Raw genomic sequence first — 24,533 nt, forward strand, 5'->3', positions numbered from 1 at the left:
AGTAAGAGTTTCGGAGCCTCTGTGTCTCCACACACATTTTGCAACTCAGAAATTGGAAGTTTGTAGGTTAGTGTTGGAAGGGTTGGATTCAGGATTTGAACCCGTTATGAACTGCATGTTTGCTCCTCTCTTGCACCTCATTCATATGTTGAAACCCTAATCCATAATGTGATGGTATTAGGAGGTGAGGCCTTTGAGAGGCAACCAGGTCATGAGGGTGGAGCCCTCATGAATGGGATTAGTGACCTTATAAGAAGAGGCCTGAGAGAACTTGCTCCCTCTCTCTGTTCTCCATCACCCCGAGGAGACCATGAGGAGATGGCTGTCTGCAAACCAGGAGGAGAGACTTCACCAGCAATCAATTGGCTAGCACCTTGAGTTTGGATTTCCCAGCCTCCAGAACTGTGAGAAATACAATTTTGTTTTTCGCTCACCTAGTCTATGGTCTTCTGTTACAACACCCCAAGCTAGGACAGAACCCAATCTGATAGATGCTAACATCCAGGCCTTTTCCCCTGTGGTAGGCCTTGCCCCTCCCTCAACCTGATAAGCTACCCAGGTGGAGACCATAGAAGATAATTTGAAGCTATGAGACAATCTCTGCTTCTGATAATCTTTTCTTGCACGGCCTGAAATTCTGCCATTAAAGATAGTCATTGTTGGGGCAGGGTTGTGTGCGTGCGTGCGTGCTAAGTCACTTTCAGTCGTGTCTGACTCTGCGTGACCCTATGGACTGTAACCCACCAGGCTCCTCTGTCCATGGAATTCTCCAGGCAAGAATACTGGAGTGGGTTGCCATGACTTCCTCCAGGGACTCTTTCCAATCCAGGGATCAAACCCGTGTCTCTTATGTGTCCTGCATTGGTAGGCAGGTTCTTTACCACTGAGCCACCTGAGAAGCCTGATGGTTAGGGTTGGAGGTAAGTAATTTCTTCTTCTCTTTTCCAAGAGCTGATTTGTAAATAAAAAATACCTCTGGGAGAGGTATTGGCCATAAAACAATGATAATAGTAGGTAATAATTATTGAGTGCCTACTATACAACAGGTGCTGTTCTAAGACCCTCACAGGTAGTGTGTTCTTTCATTTCCTTCTTCCAAGAACCTAATAAGGTAGATACTACTATTGCCCATTTTGTGGATGGCAATACTGAGATTTAGAGAGATTAAGTGAGTTTCCTCAGGTCACACATACCTAGTATTTGTACTAAGACACAGTACACCAGGTGAGAGGTAGGTAGGTGGAGCCAGGTAGGACCTGCATCCTTATCTTTACTGGGGTTGTAACTCTGTATTTGAGTAAGCTCAGAGCACTCATTCATTCATTCACCTACCAATGTTTGCAGAGAATCCACCAAAGACCAGGCTGTATTCTAGGCACTGCAGATGTAAGGGGGGGCCACAGCAGACACTGCCCTTCCAGGCCTGTCAACTGGGCAGTTGACAGTTGTTAGTGGCTCAGTCATGTCCTACTCTCTGTGACCCCCATGGACTGTAGCCCACCAGGCTCCTCTGTCCATGGAATTCTCCAGGCAACAATACTGGAGTGGGTTGTCATTCCCTTCTCCAGGGGATCTTCTTGACTCAGGGATCAAACCCGGGTCTCCTGCATTGCAGGCAGATTCTTTACCATCTGAGCCACCAAGTAGGAGAGACCGTCAAATGCCCAGCAGTTACTATATGGGTGTAGGGAGTGCTAATGACCGGCCTGAGGTCAGGGAGCTGTGGGAGCCCATGGGTGCAGGGCCACATTAAAGCTTTTGGAAGCATTGGTACAAAATCCTTTGTTTTCATGGGCCCCTTTCTCCATAAAAAATGCTTAAAATGATATTTTACAACTGCATGGGTATAAAGATAAATACATTAATATTATACATTCAAACATGTTCTTAGACCTAAAAGATTATTTTTCTTCTGATTTTGAAGGAAATCAAAACATTTTTGTGGGCCCCTCAAAGGCTTCTTGGAAGACAGTGAAGTCTGAGTGGAGGCCTGAAGCAAGAATAGAGTGAGCCTGCAAAGAGGTGGGGAGGGTATCTGTGCAGAAGGAACAAGATGTGCAAAAACCTTAGTGATGCTATGACAGCATGGAATAAAGAGCCCATTCTTGGAATTTCCAAGAAATTTTTTTTTTCACACTTTAAAAACTTTATTTAAAGAAATTCTTTTTTTTAATTTATTTTTTTAATTGAAAGATAATTGCTGTATAATATTGGGTTAATTTCTGCCATACAGCAACACGAATTAGCTATAGGTATATGGAGAGAATAGCATGGAAGTATATACACTAACATATGTAAAATAGATAGCCAGTGGAAATTTGCTGTATGACTCAGGGAACCCAAACTGGGGCTCTGTAACAACCTAGAGGGGTGGGAAAGGGTGGGAGGTTGGAGGAAAGAAATTCATTAGTTTTTAAAAGCATTACCAAGAGAGAAAAACAGAAAAGGTTTGGAGCAGAAGACATGCCTCCCATCCAGGTGGAGTCTAGTTCTCCCCTGGAGTACAGACTGGCTTTGGTGACTCACTTCCAGTGACTGGAAAGTTTATGGGAGTGATGCTATATGGTTTCTGAGCCTTGGCCATAAAAGGAGATACAACTTCTACTTGGCTCTCTCTTGTACCCAACCACCATGCTGTACAGAAACCCAGGCTACTTGGAGAAAAAGCAAGATCCTTAGCCCTCATTCAGCTGAGTACCTAGTTGACAGCCAGCCCAACTTGCCAGACAAGTGACTGAGCCATGTTGGGAATGGCTCCTCCAATGCTGTATTGAGCATCCTAGTTGATGCTGTGTGGGGCCTCGGGAGTTTTCCTACCAAGCCCTACCGAAATTGAATATTCATGAGGAAAATTGATGATTGCTGTTGTTTTAAGCCCCTAGTTATGAAGTGAGTCATTATTCAGCAATAAATAATTGATATATTTGCTGAAAAGGTTCAGGGCCACTTCTAGAATTATCACCAAAAGAGGCTTTAAAACCATCTGGTACCCCAGTCTCCCTTAAAGGTGGAGGCAACTGCTTCCCAAGGCCCCACTCACAGATTGGGGCTCTGTAAACTTCTGTTTGTTGTGTGATGGTCACGTGCAAGCCCACAGTGACATTGGCCAATGGCAAACAGAAGTAGGACACTAAACATTTCCAATAAAATAATGACTCATTCTGGATTTCCCATTACTTTGGAGGTTCCAAGTCACTACTCCATTCTCTATACATGGGCAACAGGGCTAACACATCACCTTCCAGTGAAAGACAAAAAGAAAACCAAACCCTGAGCTTCCGTCGCCCCTCCCTCCTCATGCCCAGTTTCCTCATCCTTGTATTTCCTGGCGGTGCCATTGGTAGGTCAGGGTCTTCATGGTGCAGTGATAGGGACCGGGCTTTTGCTCTGCTGCATTGTCACTTTACAGGGACCTTCAGTGCAAGGCGGTACTGAGTGATTGTCAAGCTTCTCTACCACAGTCCCTAACAGTCTATAAAACAGTCAATGAAATAGAATGGGTATATCATTGTGATGGTCAGTTTTATGTGTCAACTTGGCTAGGCTGTGGTGTCCAGTTATTCAATCAAACACTAATCTAGGTGTTGCTGTGAAGAAACTTTGTACAGGAGGTTAACATCTACAGTCAGTTGACTTAAAGGAGGTGAGATTGTATTTGATAATGTGAATGGGCCTGATCCAAGAAGTTGAAAGGCCTTAAGGGCAAAACTAAGGTTTCCTTGAAAAGGAAGAAATTCCACTTGTGGACTATAATATCAGGTCCTGCACAAGGGTCTCCAGCCTGCTGGCCCGTCCTATGGATTTTGGACTTGCCAGTCTCCTCAATCTCATAAGCCAATTTCTTAAAATAAATCTGTTTACATATATGTGTGTGTGTGTGTACAAATATATCATATATGTCATATATAATTACATTACATATAATTATTTTGTATAAAATTTATTATATTAATAATTTATACTGTATTAATATTGGTTAACAAATTATTAATATTGTATATTTGTATAATATACTATCATTATACAATACATGCATTACATATATATATTATATACACACACATATTATACACTGGTGCCAAGGGAAAAGCACTTGCTCTCTGCGGAAACAATAGCAACTGAGAAGGAAATCTAGATTTGCTTTCACTTTTGAAGCTTCTAGTGAAATCTGAGTACACCAGAAATAACTTCCCCAATGAGCTGTTTGACCCTCAGTTGGCTTAAATCCACATCCTTGCCTGTGTTTGCTCAACAAAATCACCAGCAATCAGCAGTGTCCTCATGTAAAGGGTTCTTACCAGAACAAAAGCATGAAAGCAAAATTGTTAGACAAATGACTTTGTGACTCTGATGGAGGTCCTTAAAAACTTAAAAGAGTTCTGCTTGTTGTTCTCCCCAGGAGCCAGAGATAAGAGAGTCAAGGGAGCAGGAAGGGGGTTTCCTCAAAGCAGACCACAACTTAGAAGTTCTGTGGACCTTCAGTAACCTTGCCAGAATTGCCCTAGGACTTAAGTTCCAAGCCATGGTTGATGGGACACAGTTCGGGAAAGGAGGGTAACACTTTCTGGAAGTTCCAAATGTCAGGCCATATGGCAAGCCTTTACACAGACATTATCCCGGCATACAAGAACTCTTAGCCTTTAGTTCTCTCTTGCTCTGTGATGCTCCTGGAAATTTAAAGTGATTGATTTTGAAAAGAGCTTAAAGGATTTGTTGGAAATGCAGTAACATTAATTTTTGCACCTTGTGCTGGCCAGTGCAAATGGTAGACTGCGTTATCAAGAGATCTGGTAAAATATTCCCATTTTTCAGATGAGAATACTAAGGTAAGGAACAAGAAAGGGAAGTAGCTTGTTAAAGACCATGTTGCTTATGGGTGCATATTATCCTCAAGTTCATTTCCCATATTAATGATCTCACTTGGTTCTGGATGGTTTTTAGCTGTTTCTCCAAAGCAAATGCTACTTAAAAAGCAAAGATTTACAAAGCAAACTAAATGTCCATCAACAGATGAATGGATAAAGTGATGTATATATATATATATATACACACACACACAATGTAATACTACTCAGCCATAAAAGAATGACATTTTACCATTTGCAGCCACATGGAGGAACTTGGAGGGCATTGTGTGCTAAGTCCCTTCAGTCGTGTCCGACTCTGTGTGACCCTATGGACTGCAGCCCCCCAGGCTCCTCTGTCCATGGGAATCTTCAGGCAAGAATACTGGAGTGGGTTGCCATGCCCTCCTCCAGGGGATCTTCCCGACCCAGGGATACAACCTGTGTCTCTTATGTCTCCTGCATTGGCAGGTGGATTCTTTACCACTAGTGCCTCCTGGGAAGCCCTTATACTAAGGGCTTATACTTCCCACCTGGGAAGGCATTATATTAAGTGAAATAAGTTGGTCAGAGAAAGACAGATACTATATGATTTGTTACTTACATGTGGAATCTAAAAAAAAAAAAAAAAAAAAGACAAAATAGTGAATATGAAAAAAGACACAGATAGAGAGAGCAAACTAGTGGTTACCAGTGGGGAGAGGGAAGTAGGGAGTGGCAATGCAGGGGTTGGGGATTAAGAGGGTACAAACTATTATGCATAAAATAAGCTACAAGGGTACATTGTATACACCACAGGGAATATAGCCAATATTATTTTTTTGAAAAAGGCAAAAATTTACCACCACTGAATACACTTGTTCTGATGGAAATAAATGTGTAGAAGAAAGAACACTAGCTGCTTTTAGAAAGAAAAATCTAAGACAAGAAGTTGGCTTCCTTTTAAGATTGGAAGTCAGCAAGTTATGGTCACAGTGCTAACTAAAGGCACAGTTTAATTCAGGAATCTGAGCTTCTTTCCAAGGACACATACAACTGACTAATGGAGAGTTTCATGTTAAAATGAGAGTTGATTTTCACTTCTCAGATAGGATCTGTTCTTCGGTCCTAAGGCTTTAAAGAACGTAAAAATAAGACAAATAAAAATTATGTTTGCAAATTATGACACACATCTGAAGATGATATCAGATGTGCTGACTCCAATCACTTTATTCCCCTCCTTACTCTTTCCAAGGGTAAGGGCTACCACCATCTTCCCCATTGGTGGATCAGAACACAGGCGGTGCCCACGCTGTCTGTAGAGAATGGTCAGCCTGTGTACTTTTTTCCATGCACCAAGAGGATAGACATTTCTAAAGTTTGCCATCTCGAGCATGTTCATTGTGAGATACTCAAACACTATGGAAGTATACAGTGTGAAAGTAAAAAAAAAATCACAGAGGCCACCACTGTTCTGTGTGGGTATGTATGAATACACACATGTAGTGATGCCAGGAAAAAAAAAAAGATCTGAAGTTAGCTTTTCCAGTAAGGTTTCTCTGGCCAGCTCAGTTTGGAAAGCTGAGGGAAATCTTGAACAAATGAGTTTTTACATTTAGTGAATTTATTTTTGTCAAGCTCCTAGCACCCAGGGAGAAGAGAAAGTTCTAGGGCTAATAAACGTGTGAGTTGTCTTTCTGGCTGCACGACTCAACACTTTTCACATGATTTAGTTGTTAAATATGCTTGTGAAGCAGGGTTAGGTTAATTATGTATCAGAGTTAATCAGTTGTCTTGATTAGAACAATGACAATTCAATAACTGTATTGGTTGTGGATAATTAAGCCAAAAGTTGCTTGAACATTTCTTCAAGCTGCATTGTATTCAAAACCATGAAAATCCCTGTTTGGTTTATGATACTGAGAGAAACAGCTCATGGTTCTTTTCCTACTCCAGTAGATGGATTTTTTTCTCCCACCTTTTATTAAAGTGCTTCCTGTTTGTTTGTTTTTTTTTTTTTTTAATCTGAAATACAGACTTGATGTGAGGTTTCTTAGTTTGCTAACTTTTCATTCTACAAATGCTGGCCACCACAGTGATTATCTTGGAGAAACCATACGGATGATTAAAGCATCCAAAAATGTCCTCATAAAACAACGTTTTATGTTACTTTATGACACAGCTTGTCTCAGCCGCTGTTATTGGTACTAGAGGAGGGAGGGAATTTTGTACAATAGATGGTCCCCAAATCGTTTCAGTTTTGCTTTGAAATCCATAAGCTATGGTAGCTTTACAATAGGCCCCTTCCCCCCGGCCCCCGCCCAGGAAGCTTCTCTCTGTTACGGATCAATTTAGGTTCCCTGCAGTTTAGTCCCTGAAGGAAAGCTAGTCACAAAGGGTAGAAGCAAGGACAGGGAGTCAGCCAAGAATGAATCCAGAATCTGGAGTTTACCTTGGATCACCTCAGAGTGGATAACATACCTCGGAGGGGTGACTAGATGTTAAAACAACATTAAATTAAAAACTAAACAGACTTGGTTGGGCGGGGCGAGGGCTATTAAACATTTCCCTTGCACAGGAACGCCTGTCTCTGACAGAGCTCTCATTTCCACATAAAACAGAGCCTCTAGCTCTGCAACATCCTTTCTTTGGGTGGGGTTTCTGTTTGTTTAGATTCTTGATACTCCGCAGAGTTTCTGGGTTGAGCCCTGATGGAATGTTTGATAAGTTCTGTTTAAGTCGATGGAGAGGATTCCCAGGAGAGGAGTAATGGAGATTCCCCGCTGGGATCCCCCTTGGGTGGTTATGTGGCTTTATCCTGTCTCCTGCTTCTAGCAGTGCCTCCTGGTGGATCTTCTGCATATCTAACCTCTCCAGGCCACTGCCTGCTCCCCTCTTATTTCATCCTGGAATCCATTGGCCTGGGTAGGTGGCAACCCAACTGCAAAGGTGACAAACTGGATTCAGTAGCAACTTTGAGAGGCAGTGGGGCTCCCCAGGTGGTGCTAGTGGTAAAGAACCTGCCTGCCAATTCAGGAGCCATAAGAGACGTGGGTTCAATCCCTGGTTTGGGAAGATCCCCTGGAGAAGGGAATGGCAACACACTCCAGTATTCTTGTTGCCTGGAGAATCCCATGGACAGAGGAGCCTGGAGGGCTACAGTCCATGGGGTTGCAAAGAGTAGGACACGACTGAAGCGACTTAGCGTGTGCACTTGACAAAATAGTTACAAGCATGTCTTTTAGAGGCAAGTTACCTCTAATACCAGCTGTCATTTAACAACCACATGACCTGGAAAAATTTCTTCAAATGATCTATGCCTTAGTTTCCTCATGTGTAACTGAGGGATAATAATTAAGGGGACTCTTATCTTCTAAACCTGGATATTTTTGAGATTGAATGGGATGATACTTGTTATTCGATCAGGACAGATGGCATATGCTGGGACTATCTCTGGCAAACCTGAATGTATGGTTGCTCTAATAATTATGGTACCTACCTCATCAGGGTGTTGGGAAGGTCAAATCTTTGGAAAAAGTGTCTGACACATGGGAAGGGCTCTATGACCATTTGCTATTATTTACCCCAAAGATAGGACCTTTCCCAGTTTTCTCACTTCTGTTAGTGACCCTTCTCCCAGTCTTCCAAGTTAGAATATCTGGAGCTATTTTTGACTTTCTTATCTTAATGGCTGATCTCTTCCATATTTGATTCACCATGTCAAGTCGTACAATTGTCAGTGTGATCTCCAACATGTATTATGTTGTGTCTATTTGTGACCTCAGTCACCTCTTCTGTCGGGAGCCACGTTAGGCATTACTGACACTCTCCCCCAGCTTGTGCTCCCCCTGGGCTTAGCTGGCCCAAGGGTTTGCCTTTAGGCAAATTTCTTTCCCTCTCTGAGGCTGTTTCCTCATCTCTCATGAGGGTATGATTGTTGTTGTTGTTCAGTCACTAAGTCGTGTCCAATTCTTTGCCACCCCATGAACTGCAACACACCAGGATTCCCTGTTCTTCACCATCTCCCGAAGTTTGCCCAAACTCATGTCCCTTGAGTTGGTGATGCCATCCAACCATCTTGTCCTTGGTCACCCACTTCTCCTCCTGCCCTCAATCTTTTCCAGCATCAGGGTCTTTTCTAATGAGTCGGTTCTGCTTATCAGGTGGCCAAAGTATTGGAGCTTCAGCTTTAGCATCAGTCCTTCCAATGAATATTCAGGGTTGATTTCCTTTAGGATTTACTGGTTTGATCTCCTTACAATCCAAGGGACTCTCAAGACTCTTCTCCAACACCACAGTTCAAAAGCATCAATTTTTTGGCACTCAGCTTTCTTTATGGTCCAGATACATGACTCCATTGCCTGGCTCTAACTGGCTGTCTGGACATTGTAGATACCTGATATGACTTTCCCGAAAGTATGATAAACATCTCATTTTGTTTTACACGCTGTGGAGTGCTTTGTAAACATAAGGTAGTGTTATCAGTTCCAGAGATCAACAGGGTCAAAGGGAATATCCCCCTTCCCTAAATTTCACAATAAGTTGGATCTCTGAGTAGGAAACAAGGTAGCCTTTGGAGGGTCAAACAAATGAACTCTGTGCTGTGACTTTGGTTGACCCAGGACTGTCTTTAAATTTGGAAAAAACAGTTGGGAACCCCAAGAAACCCTGGTGAGGGAGCTATGGAAGGAACTTTAGAGAGAAGGGTTGGGGAATGAGTGTTATCATCTTGTCCCCTTTTTGGAGTTGCCAAGCAGACATAGGGATTGGTTACACTGGGAACTCAGACAGGAAATCCAAGGGTTGGGAGTTGGCTTTGTGGTTGGGGGAAGAGGGTGCACAGCCCGTGGCCTCCTGCAACCCATGGGTAGGTGGCCAGGCCACTAAAGATCACTTGGCCGATTTTCCTCTCAGATCAGCACCCACCTAGCAGGCTTCTGACTAGGAGCTGTCTTCCACTGAGGAACCCTACTTAGTGGTGGAGTCAGGATTTGAACTCAGGCCTAAGTTCCAGGTCAGATGGTACTGCTTTCTTGCATTGAAACTCAGCCTCTCCTCCCTATTTTCTTCACAAGCAGCTGTGTTTTGGGGGCCCTGTCCTATTTCTGCCACACAGCCTCACTGACCTAACTCCCTTGCCCATCCACCCCACATACCACTTTTAGGTCCCATTCGTGGAAAGAGCCACTGTCTTTAAATCACTTTTCTTTAGAAATGCCAGTTTTCAAACCCTGTACCAGACCTGCTGAGTCAGCAGCTCTGGGGCTAGGACCCAGCAATGCCAGTGTTAACCAATCCTCCAGGGGATTCTGATGCTTGCTCAAGTGTGAGAACCACTGTCTTACAGAATAAAATGTAGCCTCCCACACCCCTGCCCCAGACCTACCATTACATCCACCCACTGCTCTTGACACATACTATAATCATGGGTTGTGACATTTGCCACTTTCCACAGTTACATCTTATTCTCACTTTCATGGCTTTGCCCAGACACTCTTCATTTATTCTCTGGCAGATCTGCCCTGGTCAGGGCTACCTCCTCTTGCTTACTGTCCCTTACTGTGTCTCTTACTGTCAAACCTTTGGCAGCCAGAGGCTCCCTTGGTGGCGATCATGGCCTCTTCGTCTATGAGGTAGTCAACACCTTGAGTGACCCTGCTGGTGGAAGCGGTAACTAGCTTTTTCCTCTTATAAGAGTCTATCTCTTTCTTCCCACCTCATCCTCCATCTTCCTGCATTCCAGGGTCCCAGAGGCTTTGCCACTGAAGTCTTTGTGGCCTGCTCCAAGATTTTCACTGTGGCAGATGAAATAATCATTGTGGCAGGCAATTCAGCTGATAGTTGGGACAGGCAGGGCAGCTGACACAGAGTAAAACACATTATTTCATGGTTTGTCATTTTGATTCAGGTACACCAAGGTTGGTCATAATTCTCCCCTGGGCCATTTCATTTTATAGGTTGCTATTTTTTTTTTTTGTTTGTTTCTCTCTTTCTTTTTAAATCAAAATATAGGAAGCCAAGTGCTTCTGACAACTCATTTGTGCATGCAAACTTGCAGAAATTTCCACTGAAGTTCAGTGGCTTCTGCTGTGCAAAGGTCTGGTGGTTCAGGAAGCCCAGATAGAATTCTGATTATCAGGAAAACCTTCAAACCAGCCTCAAGCTTGCCTGGGGGGAGGGATTACCAGGCTAGTTTTTAGCCCCAGCTGCTCTTCCCAGTAGGGAGAGGTTAATAGAAACTCAATGAAATGGAAGTCCTGGTGTGTGTATGTGTGTGTGTGTGCTTAGTCACTCAGTTGTGTAAGGCTGAAAAGGTGACTTTTCTTCAACCTGACTGAAGTATTTCACTGGACCCCAACCATCCTAAATGTATTTGGTATATTACCTTTTCTTTGAGGTGCTGTCCTCAGAAGTGCTTGGGCCAGCCTATCAGACAAGCCTCTGGAGGGATCACTCCTCCTCCTCTGCAAGAGGCCAACTATCTATTTCTCCCTTGTATGCTTTGGGTCAAAATGCCTCAGCTGTCTCTCTTCCAAGATAACTATGGAGAGATCAAACCCTAGGGAAGCTAATAGATAACTGTGTCACCATCCCTCCTCACCCAAATTAGGTAGACATTTTTGGTATCAAGAGTCATTTTCCAAGGAGTAGGAACCACGGGACTTTCAGGCTTGTTAACACCTGAGTCATGCCAGGAAAGATGCTCTCTTGGGGAAAGACTTGGCTTTCCAAGACTCTGAAATCTGATTGCCTCCAGAGTTGATCGACTGGGGAGTTAGCACAGGTGTGGATTGAGAGTCACCCTGAAGCCATGAATAATGATTGGTGAATGAGGTCTTGTTCATTCACTCATTTGATCACTCCTTCATTTCCCAAAGATTTATGAAGTGTCTACTCCATGTCAGACATGTGTGAGGGAAGACATTGATGAATAAGATGCAGTCCCTACCCTCAAGTGGCCCTCTGTCTGGTTGAAGAGGCAAAAACAGAATGAAAGAGAGAAAGAAGGGGTGGGGGAGTAAAGGAGGAAATAAGGAAGGAAAGAAAACGAAAGAAAAGAGAAAAAACCCAATGCCATGTACTCTATAGAAAGTGCTTTTCTGGTCTGCTGCTGCTAAGTCGCTTCAGTCGTGTCCGACTCTGTGCGACCCCATAGATGGCAGCCTATCAGGCTCCCCCGTCCCTGAGATTCTCCAGGCAAGAAAACTGGAGTGGGTTGCCATTTCCTTCTCCAATGCATGAAAGTGAAAAGTGAAAGTGAAGTCGCTCAGTCGTGTCTGACTCTTAGCGACCCCATGGACTGCAGCCTACCAGGCTCCTCTGTCCATGGGATTTTCCAGGCAAGAGTACTGGAGTGGGGTGCCATTGCCTTCTCCATCTGGTCTGCTATAACTGTGTTATTAAGTCAGATTCTCCACTGGCTCCCATGACAGGCTTGATTCCTTTCACATGTGCTGGGCTGAAAGCCATAGGTATTCCCCAGGCTTTCTTCAGCCTTGAAATAGCATCCAAAATGCCAAAGGTTTTTAGAATAAGGTGAGATTTTCAAAAGAAAGGAAGATGGTTTTCATAGTTATATTTGGATTTGGATATATGAATGCAACAGCACTAGCTTTTTCCTCTCCTGGAAATCATTTTGAGATTTCTAGTTCTGGTCATGACAGAGTAAGTGGTATCAGGCTTACCCTTGTGATGGAAATAGCTCTAACACCTGGACAAAATATGTAAGACAACTATGGGCATTGGACCATGACCAACATAAGGCAGTGATCCTTGAGAGAAAGGATGCATATGAGCTGAGCCCCATATCTCTCTGTGTTTTCCCCTGAGGACACTTTCCAAGCTGCACTGCAGAGTCCTGCTAGGTAGAAGAACCAGCGAGCAGGATTTGAGGCTACTTGAGTAGCTAGAATCTGGGGGGCAAGGTCCCATACAGGAAAAGTCACAGAGAAGGAGCACCTAAAAAGTATGTGAAAGTTTTCCTTCAGATCTTTGGCCAACTCCTAAACTGTGTAGGAGCAGGGTGGGACTCTAGGGCCACATTAGATGGCTGTATCACTGAGCAGAGTTTAGAGGCCACATTGTGCTGGAGAGGTGGGGGTTTGGGCTAGACTTCTCAGTGGGCACCCTGGGCTTTTGACTGGACCTCAAAAAGTCCACATTCTAGTAGTAAGGCTCGTGTTCTATCAGCAAGGACTATGTCCTAGGAGTAAGGACAAAACTGAAAGAGAACTGCAGTAACAAAGTCCCAAACCCAATCTCAACAGAATTAAGGCAGCAGTTCTTGACTCAGATCAGATCAGATCAGATCAGTCGCACAGTCGTGTCCGACTTTTTGGGACCCCATGAATCACAGCACGCCAGGCCTCCCTGTCCATCACCAACTCCTGGAGTTCACTCAGACTCACGCCCATTGAATCAGTGATGCCATCCAGCCATCTCATCCTCTGTCATCCCCTTCTCCTCTTGCCCCCAGTGTCCCTCCCAGCGTCAGAGTCTTTTCCAATGAGTCAACTCTTCACGTGAGGTGGCCAAAGTACTGGAGTTTCAGCTTTAGCATCATTCCTTCCAAAGAAATCCCAGGGCTGATCTCCTTCAGAATGGACTGGTTGGATCTCCTTGCAGTCCAAGGGACTCTCAAGAGTCTTCTCCAACACCACAGTTCAAAAGCATCAATTCTTCGGCACTCAGCCTTCTTCACAGTCCAACTCTCACATCCATACACGACCACAGGAAAAACCATAGCTTTGACGAGACGAACCTTTGTTGGCAAAGTAATGTCTCTGCTTTTTAATATGCTATCTAGGTTGGTCATAACTTTCCTTCCAAGGAGTAAGTGTCTTTTAATTTCATGGCTGCAGTCACCATCTGTAGTGATTTTGGAGCCCAGAAAAATAAAGTCAGCCACTGTTTCCACTGTTTCCCCATCTATTTCCCATGAAGTGATGGGACCAGATGCCACGCTCTTCATTTTCTGAATGTTGAGCTTTAAGCCAACTTTTTCACTCTCCTCTTTCACTTTCATCAAGAGGCTTTTGAGTTCCTCTTCACTTTCTGCCATAAGGGTGGTGTCATCTGCATATCTGAGGTTATTGATATTTCTCCCAGCAATCTTGATTCCAGCTTGTGCTTCTTCCAGTCCAGCGTTTCTCATGATGCACTCTGCATATGAGTTAAATAAACAGGGTGACAATATACAGCCTTGACGAACTCCTTTTCCTATTTGGAACCAGTCTGTTGTTCCATGTCCAGTTCTAACTGTTGCTTCCTGACCGGCATACAAATTTCTCAAGAGGCAGATCAGGTGTTCTGGTATTCCCATCTCTTTCAGAATTGTCCACAGTTGATTGTGATCCACATAGTCAAAGGCTTTGGCATAGTCAATAAAGCAGAAATAGATGCTTTTCTGGAACTCTCTTGCCTTTTCCATGATCCAGCGGATGTTGGCAATTTGATCTCTGGTTCCTCTGCCTTTTCTAAAACCAGCTTGAACATCAGGAAGTTCACGGTTCATGTATTGCTGAAGCCTGGCTTGGAGAATTTTGAGCATGACTTTACTAGCATGTGAGATGAGTGCAATTGTGCGGTAGTTTGAGCATTCTTTGGCATTGGCTTTCTTTGGGATTGGAATGAAAACCGACCTTTTCCAGTCCTGTGGCCACTGCTGAGTTTTCCAAATTTGCTGACATATTGAGTGCAGCACTTTCATATCATCATCTTTCAGGACTTGGGATAGCGCAACTGGAATTCCATCACCTCCACTAGCTTTATTCATAGTGATGCTTTCTAAGGCCCACTTGACTTCACATTCCAGGATGTCTGGCTCTAGGTGAGTGATCACACCATCATGATTATCTGGGTCGTGAAGATCTTTTTTGTACAGTTCTTCTGTGTATTCTTGCCATCTCTTCTTAATATCTTATGATTCTGTTAGGTCCATAGGGGCAGTTTTGTTCCCCAGGGGACGTTTGACTACATCTGGAAACAATTTGGATTGTCACCACTGGGAGTTGTGATCCTACTGGTACCATGCAGGTGAGGGCTGTGGATGTTGCTAAACATCTTACAATGTACGGAAGCGCCCCCACCCTATCCTCCCAACAAAGAATGATCCAGCCTCAAGAGTTAATAGGGACAAGATTGGGAAACCCTGGATTTAGGTGATCAATTTCATTGGCTGCTAGAACAAAGCTCAGTAATCTTTAGGAGAAGATAACATAATTTAGAGTCTCTTTCATGTGTTATCCTTAAAATCCAGCATATAATGAAAAATTACCCCAAAAGAACACTTACTTCACTGTATTACAGTTATTATATACTTCACTTCTATTAGATTTAAGAGTAATAAACACACCAGTACCCTGTTCTCCTCCATCCCATTCCAATGGTGAAAATATAAGTCATTCAGTCGTGTCCAACTCTTTGTGACCCCATGGATTATACAGTCCATGGAATTCGCTAGGCCAGAATACTGGAGTGGGTAGCCTTTCCCCGATAATCAAGAAAAAAAAGGGGCTTCCCTGGTGGTCTAGTGGTTAAGAATCTGCCTTGCAATGCAAGCGACATGAGTTCAATCCCTGGTCTGAGACGACTCCACATGCCACAGACTGCCGGGAACTGGTGAGGCATTCCACTCGTGACAAAAGTCATGAGGAAGGAGGCTCGGCATACGCAAAGGCGGGATCGAGCCTCAGGAGTCCGCCCGGATATTCTCGAGCATCTACCCCCCAAAAAACCAGAGTCTGCCTACTTTATTGCTTTGTGCTCTCACCTCTGACTTTACTGGGGGCTGTCCCCCACCACCATCTCGCTCTCTCTGTCAAAGAGCTAACTTACAGCTCCAATTAATAAAGTTCCTGGGCAATTAGGAGTGTTTAAATCCAAACCCCTCAGATGGCTCTCTAACTCGCCTGACAAGTTTACCCGGACTCCTACAGCTATACATACGATTGTTTACAGTCTCCCAGCCTCAAGAGGCACAGGAAGCTTAAGATATTCAAATAGCTTAGAGCCTCTCAGAGAGTTAGAAACTGTCAGAATAAACTAGTAAAGGATTTCATTGATGAGCCAATGCTGTTTGCCAAGTTTTCACATCCCCTGAATTGTATCCTTGAATATGTATTAATTAATAGTTGGTATGTAGAAAAAATAAGTAGTGGCCTTGGTGTTAGTAACTTTAGACCCTTAAGGTAATAAATTCTTTCCTTTGTTGTAAACCCATTACACATCCTCCCTATAGGAATGCAATTTTATCTTCGGAAGATGGCGCCAAACCTTAAAATAATTACTCTTAGAGAAAATAAGTCTTTGTTGATAAGTCCTTGTCAAGAGTCATAAAATGTTAGTAGGCCTTCTGGCCAGAAGATGATGTAAACCACCTAAACCATTTGTATATGATAAATTTGCAGGAAAGAAACCCTAGTTTTTGATAAGGATCAAAAACTGCTGACTTTGCATCCCCTATTATCCTCTATGTGTAACTTAGGGTATAAAAACCCCTGTTGAAAATAAAGCTATGGGCCTTGCTCACCAACGCTTGGTCTCCCCATGTCATTCTTCCCTTTAACTTCCAGCTGAGTCTCCATCTGGAGCGTGGAACCCACCATGCTTACTAATTATGCCTGGGCTTCTAAGACCCACTGGAGAAGGTGTCTAGGGTGGGGCACCTTCCGCTATTCGAGAGGGCACCTGCGGCCTACGTAAGTGGTGCAAACTTCTTGTCCTGAAGTTTTATTGATGTCCCGCGTAAACCAAGCTACTCAGCCTCTTTTCTCCACTGAATTTTCCTACTGAGCTATCCTCATTCTATTACTCTTTATATCTCTAATTAGCATATAAATAGTCGCCTAGGCCGTCTCTCCTTCGAATACCCTGGATCAGCTGGGGCTGGACCCCAGCAACAGACCAACTCTCAAGCCCTTGAGCTACAACTACTGAGCCCACACACTGCAACTACTGAAGCCCGAATGCCTAGAGCCTGTGCTCTGCAACAAGAGAATCCACCGCAAGGAGAAGCCCGTGCACTTCAAAAAGAGGAGCTCCCACTTGCCACAACTAGAAAAAAGCCCATGCAGCCATGAAGACCCATCGCAGTTAAAAATAAAACAAAATAAAGAAAAAAGAAAACAACCAATAAAAGCAGAAGTAGAACTAGAGATAATCCAGATATTAAAGTTAGCAAGTATAGAAGTCAAAGTAACTATGATTAAGATTTCAAGAAAATAGAGGAAAAGACAAACAAAAATAATGAAAGGGAGAGAATTTCAATAGAGAATTGGAATCTATGAAAAAAAGTTAAATTGGTGTTTAGAAATACAGGGTACAGTATCTGAAATTACAAAGTTACTGACTGGATTTAACCCCAAACTGGGCAGAGCAGAACATAAAATTAGTGAGCTATGTATGAGAGATAATATATGAAAACTTCAGAAGTAAATGGGGGAATACCTTTGTAGCCATAGGATAATTAGGACATTTAAAATAATTAATAAACTGGACTTCATTTAAATTAAGAATGTCAATTTATCAAAAGGTACCATTAGGACAGTGAAAAGGCAAGCCATAGGCTGGGAGAAGATATTTGTAATACATATATCCAACAAAAAGTATTGTATCCAGAATATAAATGTAACTTTCGCAATGAGACAGACAACTCAATAAAAAATGGACAAACAACATATGCCAACACTTTACAAAAGATGAAACCAGAATAGCTGATAAGTATATGAAAAGGATCTTTATATTTTAAGTTATGAGAAAAATACAAATTCAGCTCACACAATGAGATATTGGTAGACACTCACCAAGATGACTAAAATGAAAAACTAACAATATCAAGTGTGATGAAGATGTGGAACCATGGAACTCTGTCTTCCATTGCTTATAGGAAGAAATCAGTACAACTACTTTGGGAAACTGTTGGGCAGTATTGACTAAATCTATCCATAGGTACACAATAAAACCCCAAAATATCCTTTCTGTATGCTTGTGTTCACCAACTGACATAGATAAGAATGTTTGCAGAAGTTTTAATGTACAATAACCCAAACTAAATACAACACAGATGTTCATCAACATTAGAATGAATAAACTGACTTCATCATACAATGGACTAGTCTACTGCAATGAAAAACAAGCTACTGATTCATGCAACACTATGGTTAAATAGCTTGACAACATGTTGAAGATGTACTGTGTGATTCCATTTAAATGAAGTTCAAAACCAGGTAAAACTGATTTATGGTGATTTAGTTCAGAATGGTTACTGTTGGGAAGGGATGGGTGGGGTGACTGACTGTTCCATTTTTCCTGGAACTGAGGGGTTTCACAGAATGTGAGACTTTCAGGGCTGAAGCAAGTCTAGTGTCAAGAAAATCAGATGGTTGGTCACCCTAGAGGCAGTCTTTTTAGGGAAGGGACATGAAAGAGCCTTCTGAGGGGCTGGAAATATTCAGTATCTTGATGTGGACAGTGGTTACAGGAATGAACACATGTGTAAAAATTTATCTAGCTCTACATGTTATATATGCACATTTAAGTGCATAGGTTATACTTTGATTGAAAAACTTAGGAGAGAACTCTATTTTTCAAAGTATTAAGTGAAAATAAACTACAGACCAAGGCCATGGGGAGAATTTTGGTGGATAACAAAATGAAGCCCCAATGTTCATAATGTTTGTCTGTCTTCTTTGATCTGGTGGAGCAAAACAGTGGTGAACAAGAATGGGGTGCCAGTATGTGTAAAGGAAGCTTTCATTGTTTGGAACGAGTCTTCCCACCTGGAAGATTCACAGAGACCTTGCAAACAATATTGCTGAATCTCGGGCAGTGAAAGGGGAAAATAGAAAAGGCATGAAAATTCATTTCTGATATTCAAAGGAGCAAGAGGATAGATTTTTCAAAGTACTGCATGATAGGAAATATTCTTAAGACAAGATATTAATAGAATGATTTGTGCACCTCTAAACTGTGGGAAATTCTGAAAGAGATGGGAATACCAGACCACCTGACCTGCATCTTGAGAAACCTATATGTAGGTCAGGAAGCAACAGTTAGAACTGGACATGGAACAACAGACTGGTTCCAAATAGGAAAAGGAGTACATCAAGGCTGTATACTGTCACCCTGCTTATTTAACTTATATGCAGAGTACATCATGAGAAACGCTGGGCTGGAGGAAGCACAAGCTGGAATCAAGATTGCCAGGAGAAATATCAATAACCTCAGATATGCAGATGACACCACCCTTATGGCAGAAAGTGAAGAGGAACTCAAAAGCCCCTTGATGAAAGTGAAAGAGGAGAGTGAAAAAGTTGGCTTAAAGCTCAACATTCAGAAAACGAAGATCATGGCGTCTGGTCCCATCACTTCATGGGAAATAGATGGGGAAACAGTGGAAATAGTGTCAGACTTTATTTTTTGGGCTCCAAAATCACTGCAGATGGTGACTGTAGCCATGAAATTAAAAGACACTTACTCCTTGGAAGGAAAGTTATGACCAACCTAGATAGCATATTAAAAAGCAGAGACATTACTTTGCCAACAAAGGTCTGTCTAGTCAAGGCTATGGTTTTTCCAGTGGTCATGTATGGATGTGAGAGTTGGACTGTGAAGAAAGCTGAGTGCCGAAGAATTGATGCTTTTGAACTGTGGTGTTGGAGAAGACTCTTGAGAGTCCCTTGGACTACAAGGAGGTCCAACCAGTCCATCCTAAAGGAGACCAGTCCTGGGTGTTCTTTGGAAGGACTGATGTTGAGGCTGAAACTCCAATATTTTGGCCACCTCATGCGAAGAGCTGACTCACTGGAAAAGACCCTGATGCTGGGAGGAATTGGGGGCAGGAAGAGAAGGGAACGACAGAGGATGAGATGGCTGGATGGCATCACTAACTCGATGGACGTGAGTTTGAGTAGATTCCGGGAGCTGGTGATGGACAGGGAGGCCTGGTGTGCTGTGATTCACGGGGTCGCAAAGAGTTGTATACGACTGAGCGACTGAACTGAACTGAGAAGAGGAAGAGATGATCTTAAGTCATTACCGGGAAATCATTTAACAGAATTATTCTAGAATAACTCTTTTTCTTTGATCTGGTCTTTGGCATTTCTACTTTTTAAAATGTATTGAATGTTTCTGTGGCTTAATAAATGGTTTTTAGAATGTAACACATGTATCAATTACTTCTACCAATTTTTTCAAGCAAATATCTTTATAGATTATATATTATATACTATGTAGATAGCCAGTCCCCAGGACTCTGAGACAAGCTACACTCTATCAAAAGCGTTTGCTCCAGAGTAGGTTGTGATAGTGATAGGGATAGCTAGATAGCCAGGAAAGACATCATAGAAAGAACAAAGGATGGCTTGATTGATTTAAGAAGGGGCGTGCTTGGCTAACGTCTAAGTTCAGGAAAAGCTGGGGGCCCAGGGAAGATGAAGTCTGCTCTGATGGTCTGTCTTGGTGACTGTCCAGGCTTCAGTAATGCTTTGTCTGGGGACTGCCTCTATTCTGCATTTGAGACTCATAGGGAAGGAGCCACTGGCAACTCATGTCTACCTTTCCTGAGTCTTCTCTTGCCTCCATTTTCTTCTCCGAACCTGTCTGTGTCAAGGGAAACCTTTCACTGTCTCCTTTTCACTCATGAGATCAATAATAATTTAGGAGTCATTTTCGAGGATGGGTTGGATAATGTATGAGTGCTGTTTCTTTTTTAAAAAAATTATCTATTTTTGACGTGTACACACTGCTATATTTATTTATTTATGGCTCACCAGGTCTTCCCTGGTGGCTCAGATGGTAAAGAATCTGCCTGCAGTATGGGAGACCCAGGTTCGATCCATGGGTCGGGAAGATCCCCTGGAGAAGGGAATGGCAATCCACTCCAGTATTGTTGCCTGGAGAATGCCATGGACAGAGGAGGCTGGTGGGCTACAGTCCACGGGGTCGAAAAGAGTCAGACACAACTGAGCAATAACGCATACACACACTGCTAAGTTATCAGACTTCATCACATATGCTTTGTCTCCCCCACTGGGGTGTTATCTCTCAGAGTGCAGGGGCCTTGTCTGGACAGCCTTATACCCTCCTAGGGTCTAGGATATGTCCTGCACATACCCCTTCAATATTTTTTTTTCTATAAAATTTAAACAAAAAGAAATTTTATCATTCATTTAGCAGTTACCTGTAAAACTATATTCTGATTAAATGGTTAATACACACTTTGATTACTTCATTTCTCTTAATGTATGTGTATGGTGGTTTCATACTGTTCATGGGGTTCTCAAGGCAAGAATACTGAAGTGGTTTGCCATTCCCTTCTCCAGTGGACCACATTCTGTCAGACCTCTCCACCATGACCCGCCCGTCTTGGGTGGCCCCACGGGCATGGTTTAGTTTCATTGAGTTAGACAAGGCTGTGGTCCTAGTGTGATTAGATTGACTAGTTTCCTGTGAGTATGGACCTAACAGAAGCAGAAGATATTAAGAAGAGATGGCAAGAATACACAGAAGAACTATACAAAAAGGATCTTCATGACCCAGATAATCACGAAGGTGTGATCACTCACCTAGAGCCAGACATCCTGGAATGTGAAATCAAGTGGGCCTTAGAAAGCATCACTATGAACAAAGCTAGTGGAGGTGATGGAATTCCAGTTGAGCTATTTCAAATCCTGAAAGATGATGCTGTGAAAGTGCTGCACTCAATATGCCAGCAAATTTGGAAAACTCAGCAGTGGCCACAGGGCTGGAAAAGGTCAGTTTTCATTCCAATCCCAAAGAAAGGCAATGCCAAAGAATGCTCAAACTATCACACCATTGCACTCATCTCACACGCTAGTAAAGTAATGCTGAAAATTCTCCAAGCCAGGCTTCAGCAATACATGAACTGTGAACTTCCAGATGTTCAAGCTGGTTTTAGAAAAGGCAAAGGAATCAGCGACCAAATTGCCAACATCTGCTGGATCATCGAAAAAGCAAGAGAGTTCCAGAAAAACATCTATTTCTGCTTTATTGACTATGCCAAAGCCTTTGGCTGTGTGGATCACAATAAACTGTGGACAATTCTGAAAGAGATGGGAATACCAGACCACCTGACCTGCCTCTTGAGAAATTTGTATGCAGGTCAGGAAGCAACAGTTAGAACTGGACATGGAACAAAAGACTGGTTCCAAATAGGAAAAGGAATACCTTTTCCTATTTGTTACCCTGCTTATTTAACTTATATGCAGAGTACATCATGAGAAACACTGGGCTGGAGGAAGCACAAGCTGGAATCAAGATTGCCGGGAGAAATATCAATAACCTCAGATATGCAGATGACACCACCCTTATAGCAGAAAGTGAAGAGGAACTCAAAAGCCTCTTGATGAAAGTGAAAGAGGAGAGTGAAAAAGTTGGCTTAAAACTCAACATTCAGAAAATGAAGATCATGGCATCTGGTCCCATCACTTCATGGGAAATAATAGATGGAGAAACAGTGGAAACAGTGTCAGACTTTATTTTTTTGGGCTCCAAAATCACTGCAGATGGTGACTGCAGCAATGAAATTAAAAGACGCTTACTTATTGGAAGAAAAGTTATGACCAACCTAGATAGCATATTGAAAAGCAGAGACATTACTTTGCCAACAAAGGTCCGTCTAGTCAAGGCTATGGTTTTTCCTGTGGTCATGTATGGATGTGAGAGTTGGACTGTGAAGAAAGCTGAGAGCCGAAGAATTGATGCTTTTGAACTGTGGTGTTGGAGAAGACTCTTGAGAGTCCCTTGGACTGCAAGGAGATCCAACCTGTCCATTCTGAAGCAGATCAGCCCTGGGATTTCTTTGGAAGGAATGATGCTAAAGCTGAAACTCCAGTACGTTGGCCACCTCATGTGAAGATTTGACTCATTGGAAAAGACTCTGATGCTGGGAGGGATTGGGGGCAGGAGGAGAAGGGGACAACAGAGGATGAGATGGCTGGATGACATCACTAACTCTATGGACGTGAGTCTGAGTGAACTCCGGGAGTTGGTGATGGACAGGGAGGCCTGGCATGCTGCGATTCATGGGGTCTCAAAGAGTCGGACACGACTGAGCGACTAAACTGAACTGAACTGATGGTGGTTTAGTCGCTAAGTCGTGTCCAACTTTTGCGACTCCATGGACTGTAGCCCACCAGGCTCTTCCTCTGTCCATGGAATTTTCCAGATAAAAATACTGCCGTTTCTTTCTCTAGGGGATCTTCCCAACCCAGAGATTGAACTTGGGTCTCCTTCACTGCAGGCAGAGTCTTTACTGACTGAACCCCCTGTGCCTCTTGTGTCTCCTACATTGGCAGGCAGTTTGTTTACCACTAGCGCCACCTGGGAAACCCATCTCTTATTGTATTTATGTAAAAAAAGGAATTGAGACAAGGGAAGTAAAATTGCCAGGCATCTTGCTTTAAACAAAGCTTCCTGAACACTCTATACCACCATCTAGTGAGAGAAAAAACTCCACTTCCCATCTGACAAGAAACAGGGTTAGCATATAGAGCAATGTCGAGTGGATGACAGTTGAGGGGATGGGAGGAGGACCCAATGGAGGAACTGTTTTTCCTCTGATTAGCCACGTGCTGCTGAGGATGGTTGCTTCTTGGCACTTGGCGTAACAGCAGAGGAAGCCTTCTTTGTGGTTTTGTGAACAAGCACATCATGATAAACTCTGGGTGCTGTCCTTGGCCACGGCTCTGTTTGTGGGCTCATAATTTAGGCTGTGGGATATTCCCGTCAGAACAATGCAGGTTTTGGAAGAGAAAAGTCATGGTTTTATTAGCGTAAGTGCCACAGACACACACCCACATACGTTGCCTTGTTTCACCCTTTTGCTGATTCCTGGTCCAGTCCAGCCTCCTTGGCAGCCCTTAGCTGCAGTGTATTGCCTATGTCTCAAGAGAGGGTCCTTGGTATTAATACAAAATTGCACTTGGCATCTGATGATGAGCACTGGATCTTTTCATCCAAGTCGACTTTTCTAAGCAATGTCATCAGTCCAGGTTCTGAGGGCCCTGCACCAGTCAGATCCCTCCTGCCTTCAATTTTCTTTTATTTCTTCATTTCTCCTTCCTTCCCTGCCTTGCCAGTTTTCTGAGCCAACTCATCAGTTTCTTGTGGCTCCTTTTGTCTCCTCCAAACACACATTAGCACATCCTCACTCAAATACTCACACTTGAGGGTCCTGGCCTAGATCCCTGGTGGAAAGTGGCTCTTGAGGAATTCAGAGAAAGCACACTGAAGCCATGTGCCGAATGGCCTTGCCGATAGGCAGAGTTGGCATTGGGCCATTTAATATAGAGCTGAAGGATGAGGCAAGTCTCCCTACCACCCATTCTATAATCCCTCTCCACTTGACTCCTGAAACTTCCATGTGAAAAGAGAAATACTATAATTTCTAAATTAGAAATCAGGACTTCATGTCTGACCGACTATCAGAAAAATAGGGTAGAGCTATTTGGCCAAATCTAGGATGAATTGGCAGTTACATAGATGTCACCTCATAGTCCAGCTGAAATCATGACAAAGGCTGCTTGCATGGAACACTACCAAGGAGAATTCCAGGGCCACATCTGGGTTTTGTGGGGAAAATAATGCAGGGAGGTATTAGGAAGGTCTGAGATAGACATGGGATGGGCTAGTGGGAGCATCATAATATTGACTTTACACACAAATGGTTTCTCAGAGGGCTACAGTGAA

The 24,533-nt window shown here is 43.1% G+C and overlaps 1 protein-coding gene across 1 annotated transcript in view; it reads right to left on the minus strand.

Moving 5' to 3' along the window:
* DIPK2B (divergent protein kinase domain 2B) overlaps positions 1 to 24,533 on the minus strand; it is a 45,428-nt gene that overhangs the window by 10,859 nt on the left and 10,036 nt on the right. The gene's annotated exons all lie outside the window — the stretch shown is intronic.

Source organism: Bos grunniens, chromosome X (genome assembly GCF_055505025.1).
Source record: "Bos grunniens cultivar Pamir isolate PY7600 chromosome X, Bosgru_T2T1.0, whole genome shotgun sequence".
Taxonomy (NCBI): Eukaryota; Metazoa; Chordata; class Mammalia; order Artiodactyla; family Bovidae; genus Bos; species Bos grunniens.